Consider the following 21,419-nt stretch of genomic DNA (forward strand, 5'->3'; position numbering starts at 1 on the left):
GCCAAGAGAGTGGGATCACATGGCCTCCGCCACCTAGAGAGAAACTTCTGGGGCTTATTCATCTGTCTAGTGGGAATAACAACAGTACATACATTATCAAGAATGTTGTGAAGAATAGAGGACATAAGTAAACATTAATAAATGTGAGCTATTATTATTGTTGCTGTTTGACATATTTCAATCTTTTATAAGAGATGTTTTGTCTCAGAATCATTGAAACCATTTCAGGAAGTTTAGAATAAAGAAAAGGGCTTATTCTATAACCAATTATTAAGCAAGTTTGGGATTGTGAGCCTGAATATTTCCTCATTAATACAGTATCTATTAGTCTTAGAGACATGGCTCATGTGATGAGATGTATTGTATTATACTCTTTTCTGTTTCATTCTATTGAAGAAAACCAGATGGGAAGATTGCAAATAAGAAAGCTTATCATTACCAAGGGAAAAAAAAGAAATATTCAAGGCTAACTGCTTAGATGTTTCTCAACTTCTAATGAATAAAATAGGCATTAATAGTAACATAATTGTTGGTACTCACTGAAGTTTGCAGTTATTAAAGCAGTAATAAAAGAAACTCATCATAGCTAGTACATGGTTTTCCTACATTTTAATAGGCATTTGCCTCTCTGAGTAATTAAGGCCTACCCATTAAATCTCAGATTAATAAAGTGAATGCAAATGAACATTTTAACGTCAATACACACTGGCTGGAAATGTTTTTGTTTTGTCTTTTTCTTATTTTCTCAAGTTTTTGGCTGCTTGGAAAAGCCTTGGAATTATAAAGTCAGTCTACTATGGTAGAAAGTTCTAGCATATCTGTGGGTTTTGCATATTAAATTATTAAAAATAAGTAAAAAAACTTTTGGCAATTAAGTGTGAGTAGTTTTTGTTCTTCCTGCTAATAAGCTGATTATGATTCAGGTCAATTCAGCAAGCATTTATTAAGCCAGGCCTGCTCCCACTTCAGGGCCCTGTGCTGGCTGTGTTTCTGCCTGATGCTCCTTTCCTAGGTATTTGCATGGCTCCCCGCTCCCTCATATCTTTGCTCCAATGTTATCTGCTCAATGACACCTACTCTGCCTGCTCTGTTAATAATTGCATTCCTCCAACCCTGCATTCCTTCACCCACTTATCTTGTTGGGTTTTTCCCAGAGAACTAATTACAGTCTAACTTGTCAGATGACTTACTTATTTATAATGTTTATTGTCTGTGTTCACATTGTTTTCATCAGTTTTTCCTGATGTATCTCCAGTGCTTCAAACCACAGTTGGTCACAGAGTAGACCTTCGGTAAATATCTAATATGAAATATATAATTTATATATAAATATATAAATAAAATATATAAATGTTATACATATATATCTGTATGTTAACGGGGCTAAAAATATTTGGATGTGTGTTTTGGTAGTACTATATATATATATACGTATATATTTAACTTTCATCTTTCCATCCATCTATGAATATTTCTAAGCACCTAATACTTTTGTCTGGAGTTTTGTTTAACTCCAAGAGAATTTGATTTTTTTTCTTGTTTTTTATATATAAAATAGGATCAGAGCCACTGAAGAAGTATTGGCTACTGTGGGAGAAGATAGTAGAGGCAGACCTAGGCATCGGCTTCTTTGAGGGGGAATGATGGGTAAGAGTTATCCCAGCAAAGGGACATGTTGGGTTTGGAGGAGATGGGGTAATGGGTGGCAGACGTGTGACAGGCAGAGAAACAGGGTGCGCAGAGGCCTAGAGGCAGGAGAGATTGAGGTGCTTTCAAAGAAAAGGAAGTTTACTATTGCAGACTGTAGAGCAGGAATGATGCTAGGGTGTTGAGAGAAACATAGGCCAAGTCCTCAAACACTTTGTAAGCCCCACTGATGAGTTTGGACTTGTCCAGAGCCATTTGTGGATTTTAAGCAGCAGGGAATGATGCAGTGCAGTTTCCAGGGAGGGTAGCTACTCTCTATGGATGTCTCATCCTCCACCTGTGAATGTCAAACATCATGTCTCCAGGTAATTGTTAGTGTCAAATTTGACCTGCAAAAGCTGTACCTGAATACCGCTTTAGTAAATATTTGCTGTCTTTGCCTGATCCATTTCCTCCTTCTCAGACCACAGAACCTAAAGTTTCCTTTCGGGGATTCATTCATCCCTGCTTTTAGTCCTTGTTTTTCAGGTGGGGCACCACTCCTGATGCCAGAGAGGGGAACTTATGAGCCTGACCTATTAGAGTGCTAAATTCCCACAGCTACAGGGATTGGTCCAGATATGGGTACATGACCCAGCCCTAGCCAATCAGTATAATTTCACCCTCTCTAGAGTTAGTAATTAGTTCAAGATGGACAAACTGGTTTAATTAAAGTGAATTCAGGAGTTACTGAGAGGAAAAGCTGTTTTTTATATTGAATTTGAACCTTGGGAGCTTTGGTGGTCAGGAGCTGCTGGCAGCCTTATTGGTACTACATGGAGCCTGAGAGTTAAGCCAAATGGAAAAGAGTAGTGGGTCAGGATGGAGATACTGGGTCTTGATGACCTTGTCTGAGGCCTAAATCAAGTTTTGCATAAAGCCAGAAAAGACCTTCAGTTTTCAGAAATGTGGGTTGTTTTCAGCTTTGCTTTAGGAATTTGAGTTGGATTTTCCTGTCTTTGCAGAGGTAAGCATCCTGACTATTGTAGACTGTGGGAGATTTCCCTGCTACGGGCTGCACTGTTGCAGTTGCTTAACTGAGGTGCTGACACTGCTTATTGACCATTCTCAACACTTGAAGGAGCTGTTTCAATACAGTGACTTGAATTCCCTCTTGCTCTATGCGTTCATCATTGTTAATGTGAAGAAATATTTTCTTATTTTGTCTATTTTTCAAACACTTTATGAATTCTTTGAATCTTCACCTGCTCCATACTTATTTTCTGAGAAGATGATTTGAGAAAATTCCAGATAATATCAATAATTCTTTGCTTTTTCCTTGAACAATAAGTATAGTGGCATATTGATAAATTCTGATAGTCCTGCGCCTATTCTAGCCCCAACTCCAAACCTAGGGTTAAAATCTTATCCAGATGCATTCAATAGTTTACAGAGAATTTCCCAGCATCCCCCAAGCTCCAACACAAACTACAGTTTACTGTAACCAAAACAATATTTTCATAGTGGAAAGATTCAACTTTTAAGAAGTCTTTATTGGTTGAATATTGTTTAAATGGAAGTCAGTTTTTTTCAAGAGAAGTTAGTTGCAGACAATTGTGAATTTTAATCCTTCTGAAAATGAATACAGTTAATTTCATTACTTACTACTTTTAATATGAAAACACAGCTGTACTTTATATGCATCATTGTTTACTTCAGAATTATCTCTGAAATCATCTGCTTAGTCATTTGTTTATTCATGCATTCATTCATTCCACAAATACTTGTTGATCACCCAGTCATTGCTTTTGTTATTAGGGATACAGAGAAAATGGATTATGGTCTGTCTTCTTCAGGAATGCATATGGATTGAATTCCTAGTGTTTGTTTTAAAATTAGGGAATGGAATGCTAAAGAAATTTCATTTTAATGTGGCTACAACATAAAGTATATCTTTATGATAGATATTGGATAATAATAGAGGACTTCAAACTTTCAATTTTAGGGTTCCCGCGATTAGTAAGGTTGGGGAATGGGGCCAGGAATGTATATTTTCATCCAGCTTCTCAGGGTTTCTGTTCTAGACGGTCAGATGCTCATACTTTCATGATCATATTTTTATAGGATTGTAGCTATTTTGGATATAGGAACTTGTGAGAGAACTGTGTATAAAGACATTAGACCAGAGGAGGAACAACAAGTGTAAAACCTATTTGTCTAGAGTTCAAGATCATGGATAATATGACTCTGGTTTATACATCTAGCTTCATCCCTCATTGTGCCCCTAAACAGTCCTTTGCTTTAAGTACCTGCTAAGGACAATTCAGTATTTTGGCTTATGAAACTCCTTTTCCCTACTCTCCCCACCTATGGAATTCCCCTTTGCCCACTCTTCCCATAAAGTATCTGATTTTGTGGCCCATTACCAAGAATCTGCCTAACTTAGTGCTCCTCAAACTTTAACTGACATACATATCATCTAGGAATATTGTTAAAATATTGTTAAAATAGATTCTGACTCAGATTTGGGGCAGGGCTTGAAGTTCTGCATTCCAAGCAAGCTCCCAGGTGATGTTGGCAGGTACTGGTCTGTAGACCACACTTGTAATAGCAAGGTTCCAGCCTATAGTCAGTTCTTTCTTTTCAACCTCTCCTGCCCTGGGAAATGTCCAATTCTATATCTGTCTCCTAGTTTTAGTAATTTTCCCACAAGCTTTTCCTCTCTAAGGGAGCTAATATTTACTATTTACTTACTAAATGCTAAGCATTTCACATGGAGTCTCAATTCTCTCCATTAGGAAGTAGGCTCTGAGAGATTAAAGGATAGTTTACTCAAGGTCACATTATAATTTTCTTAAAAGCTATTGAAGTTATGACCCAGATTTCATGTGTCTTTAACTTCATAACAATACAGAGTGCATGGAGTTACACATTTTAGGTGTTCAATAGACTCTCAACATCAGTTGATAAACAATGAACCCTCCAAATCATGATTTTAAGTATTTGTGATAAGGCAGACAATTCCTACAATATAATGCTGAGTAAAAACACCAGGGTATAAAATGATCAGTAAGACCATCCTAACTGTCAAAAGTGCATTTGTATATACAGGACAAAAGCATTTGAAAGATCACAAACTAGCATTATATGTAGTGATTATTTTGGGATGAAAGAGCTGTTAGTATAGGGTTTCTGCTTTTATGCTTGGCTTTATTTTCTGATTCCCCCCCCCCCCAATGAGCATGCATTGCTTTTCTAAGTAGAAAAACCAATAAATGTAACAAGGTATAATGAGTCTATTGCTAGGACCAGATGAGACTTGTTCAGGGAAGAACAGAGGCAGCCACATCCAGACTGGAGAGTGATGGCTGTCCTGTGTGTTATGGAGCAGTGATGCTGGTGCTCGTGTGGGGTCAGCCTGACACAGGCAAGCCCAGTTTTCCTATTAAACTGATTTCTAGTTTTTGTTTTAAAACTTGGAAATGGTGTTTATTATAGTTTAAACTTATTTTCATTGAAGTATAAATATGTGCAGAAAACTTCACATTAGTATAATATGCTGCTATGTAGATTTCTATAAAGAGAATACAGCCATGGGAGCAGCACCCAATCAAGAAACAGAGTGCTACAAGAATGCTCAGAGCCCCCTGTGCTGCTTCTGATCACCTCCCTACTCCAAATGCCCCATGGCTGCCAAGGAAACTACCATTTTGACTTCTAATAGCAGGGACTAGTTTTGCCTGTTTTACTACAGAAACCTGGAATCATACTGTATGTACTATTTTGTGTCTGTAGTAGTCCCCCTAAAACCTTGGATAGTACTGAACTACACACACACATACACACATATTCAAGAAATTATATATATATGCATATATATTTTATATATATATTCTTCCACCCATAAATTTAAGGCCTTTTCCATCTTAACTAAGTACATAGCACACACTGTGGCCATAACTTTTGCAGTTTGAGGGGCAACAACAAAACTAGCATGGGTTACTTTTTCTTTCTTCACAGTTTCAAAGATAGAAAATTTGTTCTTACCATAGATCTTAGCAACCTCAGCATATTATTATTTTCTTGCATTATTAAGTTGAGAGATTTCACCTTTTTACTTAAAAGAAGCACTTTATAGCTTCTCTTTGGCATAGTTGAATTGTCAGTCCAGCTTCACTGCTCTTGAGCTTTGGGGCCGTTATTAAGTAACATAAGGGTTACCTGAACACAAGCACTGTGATACCGTGACAGTTGATCTGATAACTGAGACTGTTACTAAGTGACTAAGGGGCAGGGAGCCTATAGCATGAATATGCTGAACAAAGAGATGATTCATGTCCAGGGCGGGAAGAAGCGGGAGGGCATGAAATGTTATCATGCTACTCAGAATGATGCACCATTTAAAACTTATGAATTGTTTATTTCTGGAATTTTTCATTTAATATTTTTGGACTGTGGCTGACCATGGGTAACAAACCATGGAAAGTGAAAACTGCAGATATGAGAGAGTACAGTAATTTATTTTATTTAATGTTATGTGTATGAGATTTATCAATATTGCATGTTTTTGTGGCTCTTTCATTTTCATTGCTGTATGGTATTCCACTGTGTGAATATAGCACTAGTGATTTATTCTTGATGGGCCTTTGGATAGTTTCCAGATTTTGGTTGTTATGTATAACCTAGTATGGATTTTGAATAATCTAGTATGGATTTTGGATAATAGTACTTATTTTAATATATTTTGACAGCTGTTAGAAATAGAGTTTGATGGATTTTGGTGAATAGGGGGTGTCCTAAAACTTTAACATATCCAAAGAGTCATTTAGATAGCTTGAGAGATTTTGAGGCAGTGGCCCTGGGGCAAGACTCTGGAATCTATATTTTATCCAGGTGTTCTGTGGATCACATTTTGAAAAATACCTTTATGAAAAAAAGAATATAGAACTGGGAGAGGTCATGGTTCTGCTCCTGGTTTTCCCACTTACTAACATGGCCTTGTTAATTTGTTTCTCCACCTGTATTAATGCCTCCTCAAGTTGACTGTCTGGGTCAAATGAAAGAAAATATGTGAAAAAGCTATAGAAAGCTATATAAAGCACTCTGTATGTAAGACATATTCTTATTACCCACAGCCTAACTATGAGGGTAAAAATAAACAGTTTGGAGTTAGTAATAGTATCATATGCATAGGTGACATGCCTCAAAGTGTTTTTTTTTTTAATGAAGTCATACTGCTTCTAAAAATTGTGACTGCACAGAGAGACTGATTCCTATAGAGAATTGACTCCTTTTATCCTAGAATATCAAAGCCTTTTGGAAAATGAGTAGTGTTCATGTGTACGCCAATAGTACACTGAGTCAGCAGATGATGGATTGCAAGGTGGCCAAAGAGGTAAAACTGAAATATTGTTCAATATTCCTCTAACTCTATAATAAGATATAGCACAGGAACTTATACATTATAGGAGCTCAATAAATTTGTATTGATCAGTTGATAAATAACCTTCCGTGATTCCCAATTTCCTGCCTTTCTTCCATCCTCTCTGTGCTATAACCTCACTGAACTTTGTTCACAGTCCTAAATAGTCCATGTTCATCTGAGCTTCAGCACTTTTGCCCATGCTATAACCTTTCTCTGGAATACTGTTCTATTCTTTGACCTATTTACCTTTTGGGTTTAACTTAAGAACCACTTCACAATGGGGGACTTTCCCCAACTTTACGTGGGATCTCTGGTTACATAATCTCATGTCACTGCCATATGTCACCTAAATGTCTTCACTAGTTTACCCATCACACTGCTCATCTTTCATAGCTGATTTATCAGGTGACCTATAAGCTCCTGAAGAGCAAGGACTATGCTTGCCTCATTGACTGCAATATCCTCAACAGTTCAGAGCCCAGCAAACAGAAGATCAATACTTTTTTTTTTTTTTGCTGGTGCTTTTCTTTTCAGAGCCAAGAAAGAGCCTTGGAAACTATTGATAAGAGCATTAGTACTTCAAAATTGATGCTGGCAGCATGCCAGGCCTAAAGGGCATATATTGTCCATTGCTATTTGCTTTGGCTACTTTACAATCTCTATATTTTCTGTTTCTTTTTTTGGAATCAGAAGAGAGGAGGCTTATGTTTCTGTTGATTGCAAATTTTGGGCAGGCTTCAGAGAGTTGCTGGATAGGTATTCTTACAAATAAATCTTGCCTTTCATCAAAATTTCAGAACTCTTTCCAAAACAAAAGGGATCAGAACCAGCATTCCATATAAGGCAGGGTGACTTACATCAGGTCATGAGCACACTGACTCATCCATGAATATACAATTTTGTGTTTTGAACCCAAAATGGCCATTGAGATCATTGTCAGAATGAAAATAATGTTTGGAGAGATTATTGCTATTTGGATCTAGGAATCCAAGCCAGCCTTTAGTCTTTTCTTTGTGTCATCATTGGCTAATTCCACTCAAACTTCTGCCTTTTAGATTGAGGAGTGGCAGAGATGGGACCTATTAGAGGTGGACCTTTAGGTTATTCATCATCCATCCATCCATCCATCCATCCATCCATCCATCCATCCATCCATCCATTATCTAAATAGATGCAGAGTCACTTACAAAGCTACACATCCTACTTTTGAGTTGGGAAGAGGCATTATGTCTATTTTGGAATTTCTCAAGGCATCAAATTTGTGCAAGGCAGTGATAAAAAGGGTGGCTAAATAGGAAGAGAAAGGGCAGAAGTGCTGCAAGATTCAAAAGGGGAATTTTGACATTATGCTGGACCTAGAAAGTTTGGGATGAAAGGATATTTAAAATCACCCAGTCTTGCTCTGTCTGACATTCATTTGCTTTCTCACTCATTATTCATTTAGCATAGTCGATTTAATTGTTCAGATCATGGAATTAGACAGCTTGGGTTTGAGTCCTGGCATCACTTGTTGCTGAATTTATACAACTGGTCAAAACGTTTAACAGTCCTGTGCCTCAGTTTGTACATCCGTAAAATGGGAATAATAAATATTTTTTGGGTTCTTGTGAGGATAAAATGATAAAATGAAAATGATAAAATGAGAAAATGAAAATTGTAAGGAGTAAATGAGATAATAGATGTAATGTACTTAAAGCTCAGTGCCTGGCACATAATGAACACTCAATATGTTGGTTTTTATTACACATCAAGTTTTAATGGCCATGGTGTGCTAGACATTGTACTGGTACCAAGAATAAAGTACAGTCTTCATATCTTTGGAATTTCCTATGTACTGAGAGAAAAAATCCAAACGATTTCCAAAATTATGATAATATGTTCTCTACAGTAGAGAACAAATAGGACAAAGTGTGCTGTTAACTCTGAGCATGGAGCAACTGTATTTGATTTTATACGAAGTGGTAAAAGAGAGGTGTGGGAAATATGTTTTAGGCAAAGAGAATTGCTCACAGAGAGTTATGGCTCTGGAATGGTCAAGGAAATTGGATGAAGCTGACTCAGAGGTGTATGGGTAATAGGACTGAGCTGATAGGTGGGGCACTTCAAAACCTTCACCCTGTGGGGGTGATCATGGAGGGCCCTGAATGCAAGGCTGAGTGTTGTCACTGGTTGCTGTATGTGCATCTTATATTATAGAAGTAATATTTTCAACATTGGTTCCTGAGTGTATCTTGGGGGTGTGTTGGACTCATTGTTTACAAGATATTAACTTTGAGTTTGAAAGGGGCATTACATTTATTTCAGATTAAAATTTTTTTTATTAAAATACAGCTAACACACAATATTATATTAGTTTCAGGTGTACACCGTAGTTATTCAGCATTTATATACCCTAAGGAAGTGATCAACATGATAAATCCAGCAACCATCTGACACCATATCACACTATCACAATATTATTGACTGTATTCCCTAGGCTGTACATTACATCCCCATGACTAATTTGTTTTATACCTGGAAATTTGAACTTCTTATTCCTTCATCTTTTTCCCTCCCTTTTAAAATTTTTCCTTTGCAGTTGACATTCAATATTTTATATTGATTTCAGGTGTACAGCATAGTGGTTAGACATTTATATAATTTAATAAGTGATCCCCCTGACTAGTCTAGTATCCACCTGGCACTATACATAGTTATTACAATATTATTGTCTATATTCCCTATGCTTTACTTTACATCCCCATGATTATTTTGTAACTATCAATTTTTACTTCTTAATCCCTTTACCTTTTTCACCCTGCCCCCAACTCTCCTTCCATCTATCACCCCAATAAATCTAGTACCTATCTGACACCACACCTAGTTATTACAATATTATTGACTATATTCCTTATGCTAAACCCTACATCCTCATAACTACTGTGTAACAACCAATATGTACATCTTAATCCCTTCCCTTTTTCACTCATCCCCAACACTCCTCCTGTCTGGCAACCATCAATATTTTCTCTGTATCTATGAGTTTGTTTCTATTTTGTTTGTTTATTTTTGTTCTTTAGATTCCACATACAAGTGAAATCACATTGCATCTGTCTTTCTCTGTCTGACATACATTACTCAGCACAATACCCTTCAGGTCCATCCATGCCGCCGCAGATGGCAAGAACCCATTCCCTTCCCTGGCCAAACAATATTTCATGGTACATATGTACCTCCTCCTCTTTATCCATTCTTCTGTTGACTGACACACATGCTGCCTCCACATCTTGGTGGTTGTGAACAATGCTGTAATGAACATATGGATGCACAGGCCTCCTTGCAATAGCATTTTGGGTTTCTTCAGATAAATATCCAGAAGTGGGGTTACTGGGTTCTTCTTTGTCACTTGTTAATAGACTTTGTTTTAAAGTCTATTTTGTGGGCCGGCCGAGTGGCGCAATGGTTGGGGGCTCGCTTGGGATGCCAGAGGGCCCCGGTTCGGATCCCACATGTGAGGGCCAGTGACGCTGCCCTCCGCAGCTAGGATGCTGAGCGGCGGCTCGGCCTGGAGCTGGGCTGCTGTGAGTCGCTGGCGATGGCGTGGGCTGCAGTCCCTGTGGCAGTGGGTTGCCATGGGCTACCGTGTGTGGCCAGCGGCCAGCGTGAGCGGCCAGCAGCCGCAGTGAGCGGCCGTCCAGAGGCCGGCGGCTGGTCTGCCTCACCCGGGAGGAGCGCGGTGATGGTGCCAACTTGGGCCGGTGGAGCAACGTCCTCCACAGCTAGACTGAAGAACAAAATGACAGCAACTTGTCTGTCCCCCTTCCCCAATTCCCCAGCACTGTTCCCATCCCCCCAATTCACCAATAAAAATAAAAATAAATCTTTAAAAAAAAAAGAAAAAAAAAAAAAAGAAAAAAAAAATAAAGTCTATTTTGTCAGGTATAAGTATTGCTACTCCAGCGTTTTTTTGATTTGTTTCCATTTTCATGAAATATTTTTTTCCCATTCCTTTACTTTCAGTCTGTGTGTCTTTTGATCTGAAGTGAGTTCTTGTAAGCAGTATATGTAAGCATCTTGTTTTCTTATCCATTCAGCCACCCTATCTTTTGATTGGAGCATTTAATTTATTTACATTTAAAGTAATTGTTGATATACATGTAGTTATTGCCATTACATTATTCATATTTGTAATATATCTATTTTTTTCATCTTAAGTCCCTCTAAAATTTCTTGCAATACAGGTTTGGTGGTGATGAACTCCTTTAAATTTTTCTTGTCTGGGAAGCTCTTTATCTGTCCTTCATTTCTAAATGATAGTCTTGCTGGGTAGAGTAATCTTGGTTGTAGGTCCTTGCTTTTCATTACTGAATATTTTGTGACAATCCCTTCTGGCTTGCAAAGTTTCTGTTGAGAAACCAACTGACAACCTTATGGGAGTTTCCCTGTATGTAACTAACTGCTTTTCTTTTGGTTTTTGAAAGTTCTCTCTTTGTCTTTAAGCTTTGGCATTTTATTTATGATGTGTCTTGATGTGGGCCTCTTTGGGTTCACCTTGTCTGAGACTCTCTGTGCTTTCTGAGCTTGTATATTTATTTCCTTCACCAGGTTAGGGAAGTTTTCTGTCATTATTTTTTCAACTGGGTTTTCAATTTCTTGCTCTGTCTCTTCTCCTTCTGGTACCCCTATGATGCAAATGTTGGTATGCTTGATGTTGTCCCAAAAGCCCCTTAAGCTATGCTCATACTTTTTGGATTCTTTTTTTGTTTTTGTTTTTGTTCTGTTTGGGTGTTCTCTGCTACCTTATCTTCTAAATCACTGATTCAGTTCTCTGCTGCATCTAATCTACTTTGATCCCCTTTAATGTAGTCTTCATTTCCATTATTGTCTTTATTTTTGACTGTTTTTTTAATGTTTTCTATCTCCATTTTGATGTTTCCTATCACTTTGTTGAAGTTCTCCCTGAGGTGACTGAGCATCCTCATAACCAGTGTTTGGAATTCTGTATCTGGTAGATTTCTTGTCTCCATTTTGTTTGTTCTTTTTTTGGAGCTTTGTTCTGTTCTTTTATTTGAGACATGTTTCTTTGTCTCCCCATTTTGGCTGCCTCCCTGTGTTTGTTTCTATATATCAGGTAGAGCCGCTATGTCTCCTGGTCTTAGTAGCGTGGCCTTATGTAGTAATGTGCTGTGGGCTCAGTGGTATAGTCTCCCTGGTCCCCTGAGGTGGGTGCTTCAGGTGTGTTTGTTGTATGGGTTGTGCGCCCTCCTGTTGTAGTTGAACCTTGGTTACTGTTTGTATGTCAGTGGGAGGGATTGACCCTTGGTCTGATTTGTTGTGAGGACTGGTTGTGATTACAGTGGAGTAACTGTTGCTCAGGGTTGACCCTACAGAGCAGGATTTGCTTTAGCAGGTGGCTCTGGTGCCTGTCCAGTGTGCCCTTTGGCCTTGGAGGCAGCCAGCTGTTATTCTGGCTGGGTTCAAAGCTGGCCGCCAGGTGTGCCAGTCCTGGGGCCTCCTGGGAGAGGCCCTACCACAGGCTAAGTTCAGCTGTAGCCCATGCCCTGCCCAGGGCACCTGGCATGAGGCACAAAGCAATCCACAGTTGGCCGCCACCCTCATCAGGCTTGGAGGTACCTCGAGAGGCCAAGCTGTGAACGAAGGCCAGCTGTTGCTAGTGTGGGGCTTAGGGCTGCTCAGCTAAAGGTATGGGACAGGCCAAAACTAGATGCTGCTTGTTTGGGTTTTGTGAACCTTTGAGAAATTTTAGGGAAGTCCATAGTATAAGCCAAGACAAGCTGTTTATGCAGAAAAGCCACTGGAAGCTACTTGGGTGTGCCTGAATGTTGGGTGGGGAGCAGGTTCTCAGGGAATCAGCACAAATGAATGGTGTTAGCCAGGTTGATGGAGACTCAGATATGGTGGCTGTCTGAGTTTGCATGCTGGGAGGTGGGAGGGCCCAACAAAAAACCCCAATAGATTCTGCTAGCTCTTCTATCTGGGTGAAAGCTATCTCTTCAGTTCATGGTCTGAAGCCAGACAACCCAGTTCCTCCCCATATGTCCCTGGCACCTTTTGAGCTGCTGCCCCAGCTCTGGAGCTCACAGTGAGTGAGTCCATCAGTGAGTAAGTCTGTGCACAGGACCTTTAAGAGTAGGGCCTGGAAATGCACCCACCCTCCATCTCACTCAGCCACAATCACTACTTGTTTTCACAGCCAGGAGTTGCAGAGACTTTTCTCTCTGGCACTGGAAACCTGGACTCAGGAACTAGTATGGGGCTAAGACCCCTAGCTCTTCTAGGGATCCTCGCTGTATCCAGGATATCCACCCCCCCCCCAATTTTTAATGGTCACATATGGGTGTGGAATCAGCCCATTCCACATCTCTGCCCTTCCTACCAGTCTCCAGGTGGCTTCATCTGTATGTCCTTCATTGTAGGGATTCAGTTCAGGTAGACTTCAGTCGATTCTCAATAATGGTTATTGTGTAGTTTAATTATAATTTTGATATGGTCATGAGAGGAGATAATCACAGTGTCTACCTACTCTGCCATCTTGACCAAATCAGAATTTTGTTTTAAGGTTTAGAACTGAGAATGTACATGAGATGTGGCTACATTGCTTTTGCTATAAGTTGACTGATCCAACTCCATCATAACCTTTGGCATCATCTGTGACCATTTTTCATGGATCTCAAAAGGCATTTTCTGTTCTAACAATCAGCAATTTAAAAAATACCTGCTGTGTGCAAGCAGCTGAGAGAGTTGACATTTAAAAAAAACCCACTTTTTTCAAACTCTAAATTCTCTCTCATCTTTACTGTTTTCTCTTCCATTTAAGTCTTTTTTTTTAAATTTTAAGTGCTCTTTCCATATTCTATTTCTTCCTCTGCCACCACCTCTACCTCCAATCTCATCCCGTCTCTAGCTTCTGTTAGATGGTAGTTTCAAACTCTGTTCATGACTCCATTTGGGGTTCTGTGGAGCTAACTCAGGGCCACTGCTGGTGGAACTCCAAAATTCGCACTTCGACTTCCACTCTGACTTGCTTTGTATATTACATTTTTAAGTAAGGTTTTGTTTAGAGAAATAGTTTGCAGGTTATAGAAAGTTTAATGTTATGTATAGCCTTAGGACACTGAGTCATAATTCATTTCCCATTTTCTTTAACCACTTTATAAATAGTAAAATAGGTTTGAGTAGGGCTCCTTTTAAATTCATTTGTGCATGTGTATTTTTTTATTTTTCACAGCTTCGCTCTTGAACTATTTCTTTCCTTTATTATTTTGCTTATAAATGGCGCTATTTGATGTGCTTTCTGTGGGGGAATGTGCTGTTTTATAATCTTTTTCTAAGTTATACAAGTCAGAATGACATTCTTGAATCTTGCTTTTTAAAAGTTGTCACTGACTAGCATTATGAAGCACTATGTACAAATAAGTTTCAAATGGAAGAATAATATGTATATTGATATGCTTTTCATATGTTACAGAAAAGATACATTCCATAAGGCAGGCACATTCACATTTCCATCCTCTGCTGGCCTACCTACCCTGTCCCACAGTCCACGTTAGAGGAAATAAGGAGAGTCAGAAAGAAGAGGTAGAAGCAATTCGGTATTTATTAGATTGTAAAACTCTGTAGCTAACCAATAACTCTATGTCATTTTCTCACCTGCTCTATCGTTTTCAATAGTTTGGCAGGGGAGAAAGGGATCAGAGTGGAAAGAGTAAATATGATTCATTCATTCATGACCGAGAAGATAACTCTTGTTCCTCTTCCTTTTTTTCTTATGCCAAATAGTTAGGCCTAATATTAATGGAACAAGATTGGGGGAGTAGAGGCAAATGTGTTCTAGAACCTTCTTTTTAAGCTTTTGTTAAGCAAGTAGATACAGTGCAAAATAGAATAAATGACTCCTTGCTGTTCTGACGTTTACTTCTCTCAAGCTTAGAGGCTGCTTGAGTTCCCTTCTTTACTTATAACTGCACCAAGCTATCCATATGTATTAGCTTGAGATCTTTTCCTGTAAATCCGATTTTCAGACATTTTGTCCCTTTTCTGAGCCATACTGCATTTGTCTGCATCATTCTTGCCTTTAACACAAAGCTATCAAATTCCACATAGGTCCTGTTCTTTCCCTTACTTAAATATACCTCTAAAAATAGTTTTGATCCAAATATATTCTGGCATTGTCTCCCAGACGTTTGCATTCTATTTCTTTTTGAGTGTGTGTGTAGTATGTATTTCTTACAGTGAAATATAATTTCAGAGAGTTCTTCATATTCAGAAAACCAAAAAGGTGACTTTTGGGGATTCAGCTTGAGGAACTCGTTCAAAAGGTGGACAAAACCAAGTGCATAAAGCAATTTGTTGCAGTAAAATTTCTAAAAGCAAAAAATGGGAAACAAGCTAACAATAAGGTAATGGTACTTTCACTTAGGGCATAATCCACTCAGTGAAATATAATGAATCCATTTAAATGAGGACTATGAAGATTGTACAGAACCAGCAATAAACAACGAACAACAGTACCTGTAATCTGTGATTGAAAGTGAGTAAAACTATGCTGGGGAAAAATATAGGAAGGGAATATGCTAAGATATTGATAATCATTCTGTGTGGAAAGGACAGTAATAATAAAACCCCCTCTTGCTGTCCCTTCCCCATTTGCTGGTCTCTTATGTGTTAGGAATTACATGAAGTGGTTCTCTGTGCTAACTCTCGCACTGCTTTAATATAGTTGTGAAGATGCCCATGTGCAAATGAGGAAATCTGAGACTCCAGTGGGTTAGGTGGCTTTCCCAAAGTCATACTCTCTGTAAGTGGCAGAGTTGGGCTACAAAGACAATTCCGTATGTGTTTGGCTCTGACAGTGGTGGAAACAGAACTAGAGTAGTGGTCATGCCACCACCAGGTGGATTGAAATACCAATCCTTCTATCACTAGATGGCTTGACCTCAATCCACCAGTCCTCGTTTGTAGCATTACTGGGACTGAAATGAAGCATCCACAGGGAGCCTTTGTGTGTGGACATTCTATATACCTCGATTTCCATTTTGCTGGTTTGACTCTGTTACTCAAAAAATAAGGTTATTCCTTGAGATTGGAATTGATAAGTTTTTACGAAGATTCCTCATTTCAGATACTGCACCTTACATATTACATATTACAGAGAGGGAAGTGCATACTACAGAGAGGGAAGTAATATTATCAGGAGGTATCGTGGTTGGTGTGCAAATTGGAGGGGAAGGGCCTCAGTGAAGTTTGGACCCCTTTGCTTTTGATTGTCTAAATCAAGGAAAAGGAATGTGTGGTGGGTGACATGATTGATATGGAGTTTCAGAGCTCTGGCTGCTGCTTGAGTATGGCTCATCAGTTCCAGAAAAGATTTCCCATTTAGCTGGGTGAAAAGCCTCATGGCATACAGCTGCCTGCACAGCTGGGGCGCCAACCCTCACTCATTATGTGGGATGCGATAGGAATGGCTCCTAGCTGGTAATATTCATGCCCATCTGTTTAGATAACACAGTGCCCTCGTGAACACTGGTCAACTCCATCTTCCTTTATCTCCCTCCAGCCTCTTCTCCCCTACCTCCCATCCATCCCCAGCCATGCTTGTTTCCATATACTTTGCAATATATTTCTAAAATTTTCTGCCAGGTGTTCTATAGCTAGTGTTAGTGATCAGATATTGATAATTTATCCTCCCAGACATTTCCTAGAGTGTTTTTATGAATGGACAATACAGAAGACACCTTGAACAGAACTGATAAGGATAATATCCATGCTGGAAATATGTATGGGTAGGACAAACACTTGTAAAAGAGAAATGGTCTCAAGAGAATGATGAGGGTCACTAGATCTTCTAAATACTTAGGGAAAAGCAGTTCACTCACTGAGCCAAAAGGCACTGCTGGAAAGAATGAGTACATTCCTGGGAACCAGAGGGCCAGGATCAATTTATTCTTTCATCTTTCTTCTTTCTCATTCTCTTTTCCCTCCTGTATTTTCTTTTATACCCCCCACTCCTTTCTTCTCCTTGCCTTGTTTTCCTTTTTCTCATTTATCTTTGTTTTCATTTTGGACTCTCTTGGGTGGGAAGAATCACTTCTTGTTTGGAGGTTGGACTGAAAACAGATCCCACATTGCAAAGAGTCATGTGAGGTATGATAAAAAAATACAGTGAATGTTTAAATAAAAAATTTATTACAGTAAAAAACACATTGCCATTAATCCCCCTCAAAATAGTTCCCCTTACTTTGAACACACTTATTCCATTGTTCTTGCCACTTTTTGAAGCAGTTCTGGAAGTCCTCTTTAATGAGTGTGTTTAGTTGTGCTGTTGTGGCTGCCTCGATGTCCTGAATTGATTCAAAATGTTTTCCTTTCATGGTCATTTTGACTTTGGGGAAGAGCCAGAAGTTGCACAATGCCAGATCTGGTAAATAAGGTGGATAAGGACACACCATGTTTTTTTTTGACAGAAATTGCCATACCAGGGGTGATGTGTGACATGGAGTCTCCTTTGTGATCACAAAATATGGTGAAAGCTGCTGCCAAGTGCCATACAACGGAAAGGCAGGAATCTTCAATATGGGAAACGGCACATCAAACCTTAGTAACAGTGTGTGACACGTTCCAAGTTGTTTGGTGTAGTCAGTTGGGTGTGAACTATGGTTGAGAGAAGGTGTGTTTTAAAGTGTGTCATAAATCATCCTCCATTATGACAATACACTGTGTCACACATCACTTCTGGTACAGCAATTTCTGTCAAATCAAACTTTACAGTGTGTCCTCACCCACCTATTCACCAGATCTGGCACCGTGTGACTTCTGGCTCTTCCCCAAAGTTAAAATGATTCAGGACATCGAGGTAGCCATGACAGCACAACTAAAGACACTCATGAAAGAGGACTTCCAGAACTGCTTTAGAATGTGGCAAGAATGATGGCATAAGTGTGCCAAACAAGGGGGAGTATTTAGAGGGGGGTTAAAGGCAATGTGTCTTTTACTGTAATAATTTTGTTTTTTTTGTTTTTTTGTTTTTTTTAAAGATTTTTATTGGGGAATTGGGGGGATGGGAACATTGCTGGGGGAATTGGGGGAAGGGGAACAGACTAGTTGCTGTCGTTTTGTTCTTCAGTCTAGTTGTGGAGGACGTTGCTTCACTGGCCCAAGTTGGCACCATCATTGCGCTCTTCCTGGGTGAGGCAGATCAGTCGCCGGCTTCTGGACGGCCGCTCACTGCGGCTTCCTGCCGCTCACGCTGGCTGCTGGCTACATACGGTAGCCCATGGCAACCCACTGCCGCAGGGGCTGCAGCCTACGCCGTCGCCAGCGACTCACGGCAGCCCAGCTCTAGGTTGAGCTGTTGTTCAGCATCTTAGCTGTGGAGGGCAGTGTCACTGGCCCTCATATGTGGGATCCGAACCGGGGCCCTCTGGCATCCCAAGCGAGTTCTTAGCCATCGCGCCACTCGGCCGGCCCTAATAATTTTGTTTTAATTTAAACATTCACCATATTGTTTGATCACACCTTTTACTTCCTGTGTAACACCATTAAACATCCCCTGAAAGCTACAGAGGCCCAGGAGCATCATCACTGTTTAATCACTTCATGCCCTTTATTATGTAGGCTCCACTTTCACTTTGGACATCTCATTTAATTTCTACAACAATTCTGAGATAGGGATAATCACCCCCAATGGACATGTGAAGTTGTGGTCTATGATTGTGAGTTCTGTAAACACCTGAAATGGCTTTTAGGTTCTAGGTTTTGGGCTCTGCATCCAACTTGAATGTACACACACATCACTTCAGAATCTTGTTAAAATGTAGCTCATCATTAACTAGAACAGGAGCAGGGCTGAAGCTTCTGCACTTCTGACAAGCCTGAGATGATGCTTGTGCTGCTGGGCTGCAGACCACCCTTTGGGTAGATGACTTTATACCATACCATGAAGTTTCCTATTTTGAAACGAAATACTTGTGAGATGTTTGGGTTGCCCATGTGGTCCTAGGTATTGAATATTGCCTTTCTCTTGAGCTACTTGGTCAAATCCCATACTTCTACTTGAGGGCATGTAGGAAATCACAGGGTATGATGATATTGTGTTTCCCTTTTTCTCAGTCCACTGTGAGCTTTCAAAAGCAAAGTCTGTGTATTCATCATTTGCTTTTTTTATACCTGACCTCATAATAGGCACTCTGTGCTCATAATAGGCACCCTGAAAAGATCTTTGGAAGGATAAATGAATGTAGTAACACCACAAATTAAAAACAGTGAGGTCCTTTTCCCAAATAGCAATAACTGGAAGAATCCTAGGCTTTTGAGCAGAATGAGTCCATTTAATGCAGGAACTAAGTCAGGAGACCAGACACTGTAATTAGAACACATCAAAAGTTAACTGGCACTTGTCCATTGGTAGCCCCGTGTGTTCCCTAAATCCCCTTCCTTTCTTTGGCAGAAGCTGCCCCATAGTCTTCTCTTCCACCCTCCATTGCCTGTTGTGCTTTCACTATTCTCATAGGTCTGTCAATTATTGAGATCAATCTGTTTCATTGTTATACTAATGACCCATGTTCAAGCTGGATCTCTAAAGTTATAGGAATTAGCTGATCTTGCTATACCTGGAGCTCTTGGTTGGACAGGTTGAAAGGCCAACTGAGTGGGTGTGGGTGGTTGTTTAACTGACAGCCTGTGGTCAACAAACCTAATATCTAGACTTGGTTTTGCCAGTAACTATTTTTGTGATTTAGCCAAATCTTGAACCCTTTCATAGCCTGTATTTTCTCATCTGAAAAAACAGGGACTGGGGTGAACCAGGTGATGGCAAAGCTGTTCTTCATCCCTAAAAGTCTGAGATTCATGACTCATAGAACCTCACCCATTCCTGCTTTAAGTAGTATGAGGGTTTAAATGTAGCTTAAGTCTTCCTTATTTAACTGGATAAAACCAAAGTCCAGATGGTTGGTGTCCCCAGAATGACATACTCTTTACATACAAGAACTTGATTCACCAAGTTACCCCATTATTTTCATCTCACATTCATGCCCAACAGATGTATTTAAGAGGGAAAGGCTTGTATGAGAATAATCTCAAAATAAGACTACTTGCTGGAACTTTTCCTGGCAAACCTAATTATTGACTTCAACCTTGCATGGTTTCAAATGGACAGCTGTTTATGAATATTAATTTTTCTTTGAGGGTTTTTAAAAAAGGTTTTTCTTCAGTAGTTTTGTTTTCACAACACAATCAAGAGAATTAGTGCTTCTGACAGAACAGCAATTAAATGTATGCCACATCTCAACTTGTAAAGTGATATGAAGTTTCTGGAAACAGGACATTGCATTAAATGGAATTTATTTTCTTTGTCATATTATTGATTGAAACAGTTATGAACTTAGCTTTTCACTCTTTTCAAATAATTTCATTTCAGAATCTTTCTCACTTTCTTTTCAGGTTACCTTTCTAAGTCCAAGGTTTATTTTTTGCCCATGTTCTAACTTACCTCATGTGATTTAACAGATCCTAATTTTTCCAGTCTCTATTCTGATTTCTGCTCTTCACTTCTCTCACACATGTTAAATGTTTGTAGATCTTGCCATTGTAATTTTCTTTTCTTTTTTTTTTTTAAAGATTTTTTTTTTATTGGGGAATTGGGGGGATGGGAACAGCGGTGGGGAACTGGGGGAAGGGGAACACTCAAGTTGCTGTTGTTTTGTTCTTCAGTCTAGTTGTGGAGGACGTTGCTTCACTGGCCCAAGTTGGCACCATCATTGCGCTCCTCCCCAGGCGAGGCAGATCAGTTGCCAGCTTCTGGATGGCCGCTCGCGCTGGCTGCTGGCTACATACGGTAGTCCATGGCAACCCACTGCCACAGGGGCTGCAGCCTACGCTGTCGCCGGCGACTCACGGCAGCCCAGCTCCAGGTTGAGCTGTTGTTCAGCATCTTAGCTGTGGAGGGCAGTGTCACTGGCCCTCATATGTGGGATCTGAACCGGGGCCCTCTGGTGTCCCAAGCCAGCTCTTAACCATCGCATCACTCAGCCGGCCCCGCCACTGTAATTTTCCATACCATCTGGTTAGGATGTGTGGCCAACACATCATCTGATCTCCAAAGATTCATGCTCCCCTTCCAGCTGGTAAGTAGTTCCCTAGCTAGGACTACATTTCCCAGCATCCTTTGCATCTGGCAGGACTGTATAATTTGTTCTGGCCAATGGAATGTGAGTGGAAGTGGTTTGCCACTTCCTGAAGAGATTAAGAAGCATGCTGGTCTTCTCCAAGTCTTTCTTCATTTGTTGTCTCAATGGGGAAGGCTTGCCGGACTAGAGGAAGGTGTGGCCACAAATAAAAATGAGGCAGTCTTGATGTATAGAGGACCATG

General features: G+C 39.7%; 1 pseudogene; it reads left to right on the forward strand.

Moving 5' to 3' along the window:
* The first annotated feature begins 6,949 nt into the window (after nt 1-6,949).
* The window catches only part of LOC109373866 (E3 ubiquitin-protein ligase KCMF1 pseudogene), a 55,912-nt pseudogene continuing 41,442 nt past the window's right edge, over nt 6,950-21,419 (forward strand).

Source organism: Hipposideros armiger, unplaced genomic scaffold (assembly GCF_001890085.2).
Source record: "Hipposideros armiger isolate ML-2016 unplaced genomic scaffold, ASM189008v1 scaffold_748, whole genome shotgun sequence".
NCBI lineage: Eukaryota > Metazoa > Chordata > Mammalia > Chiroptera > Hipposideridae > Hipposideros > Hipposideros armiger.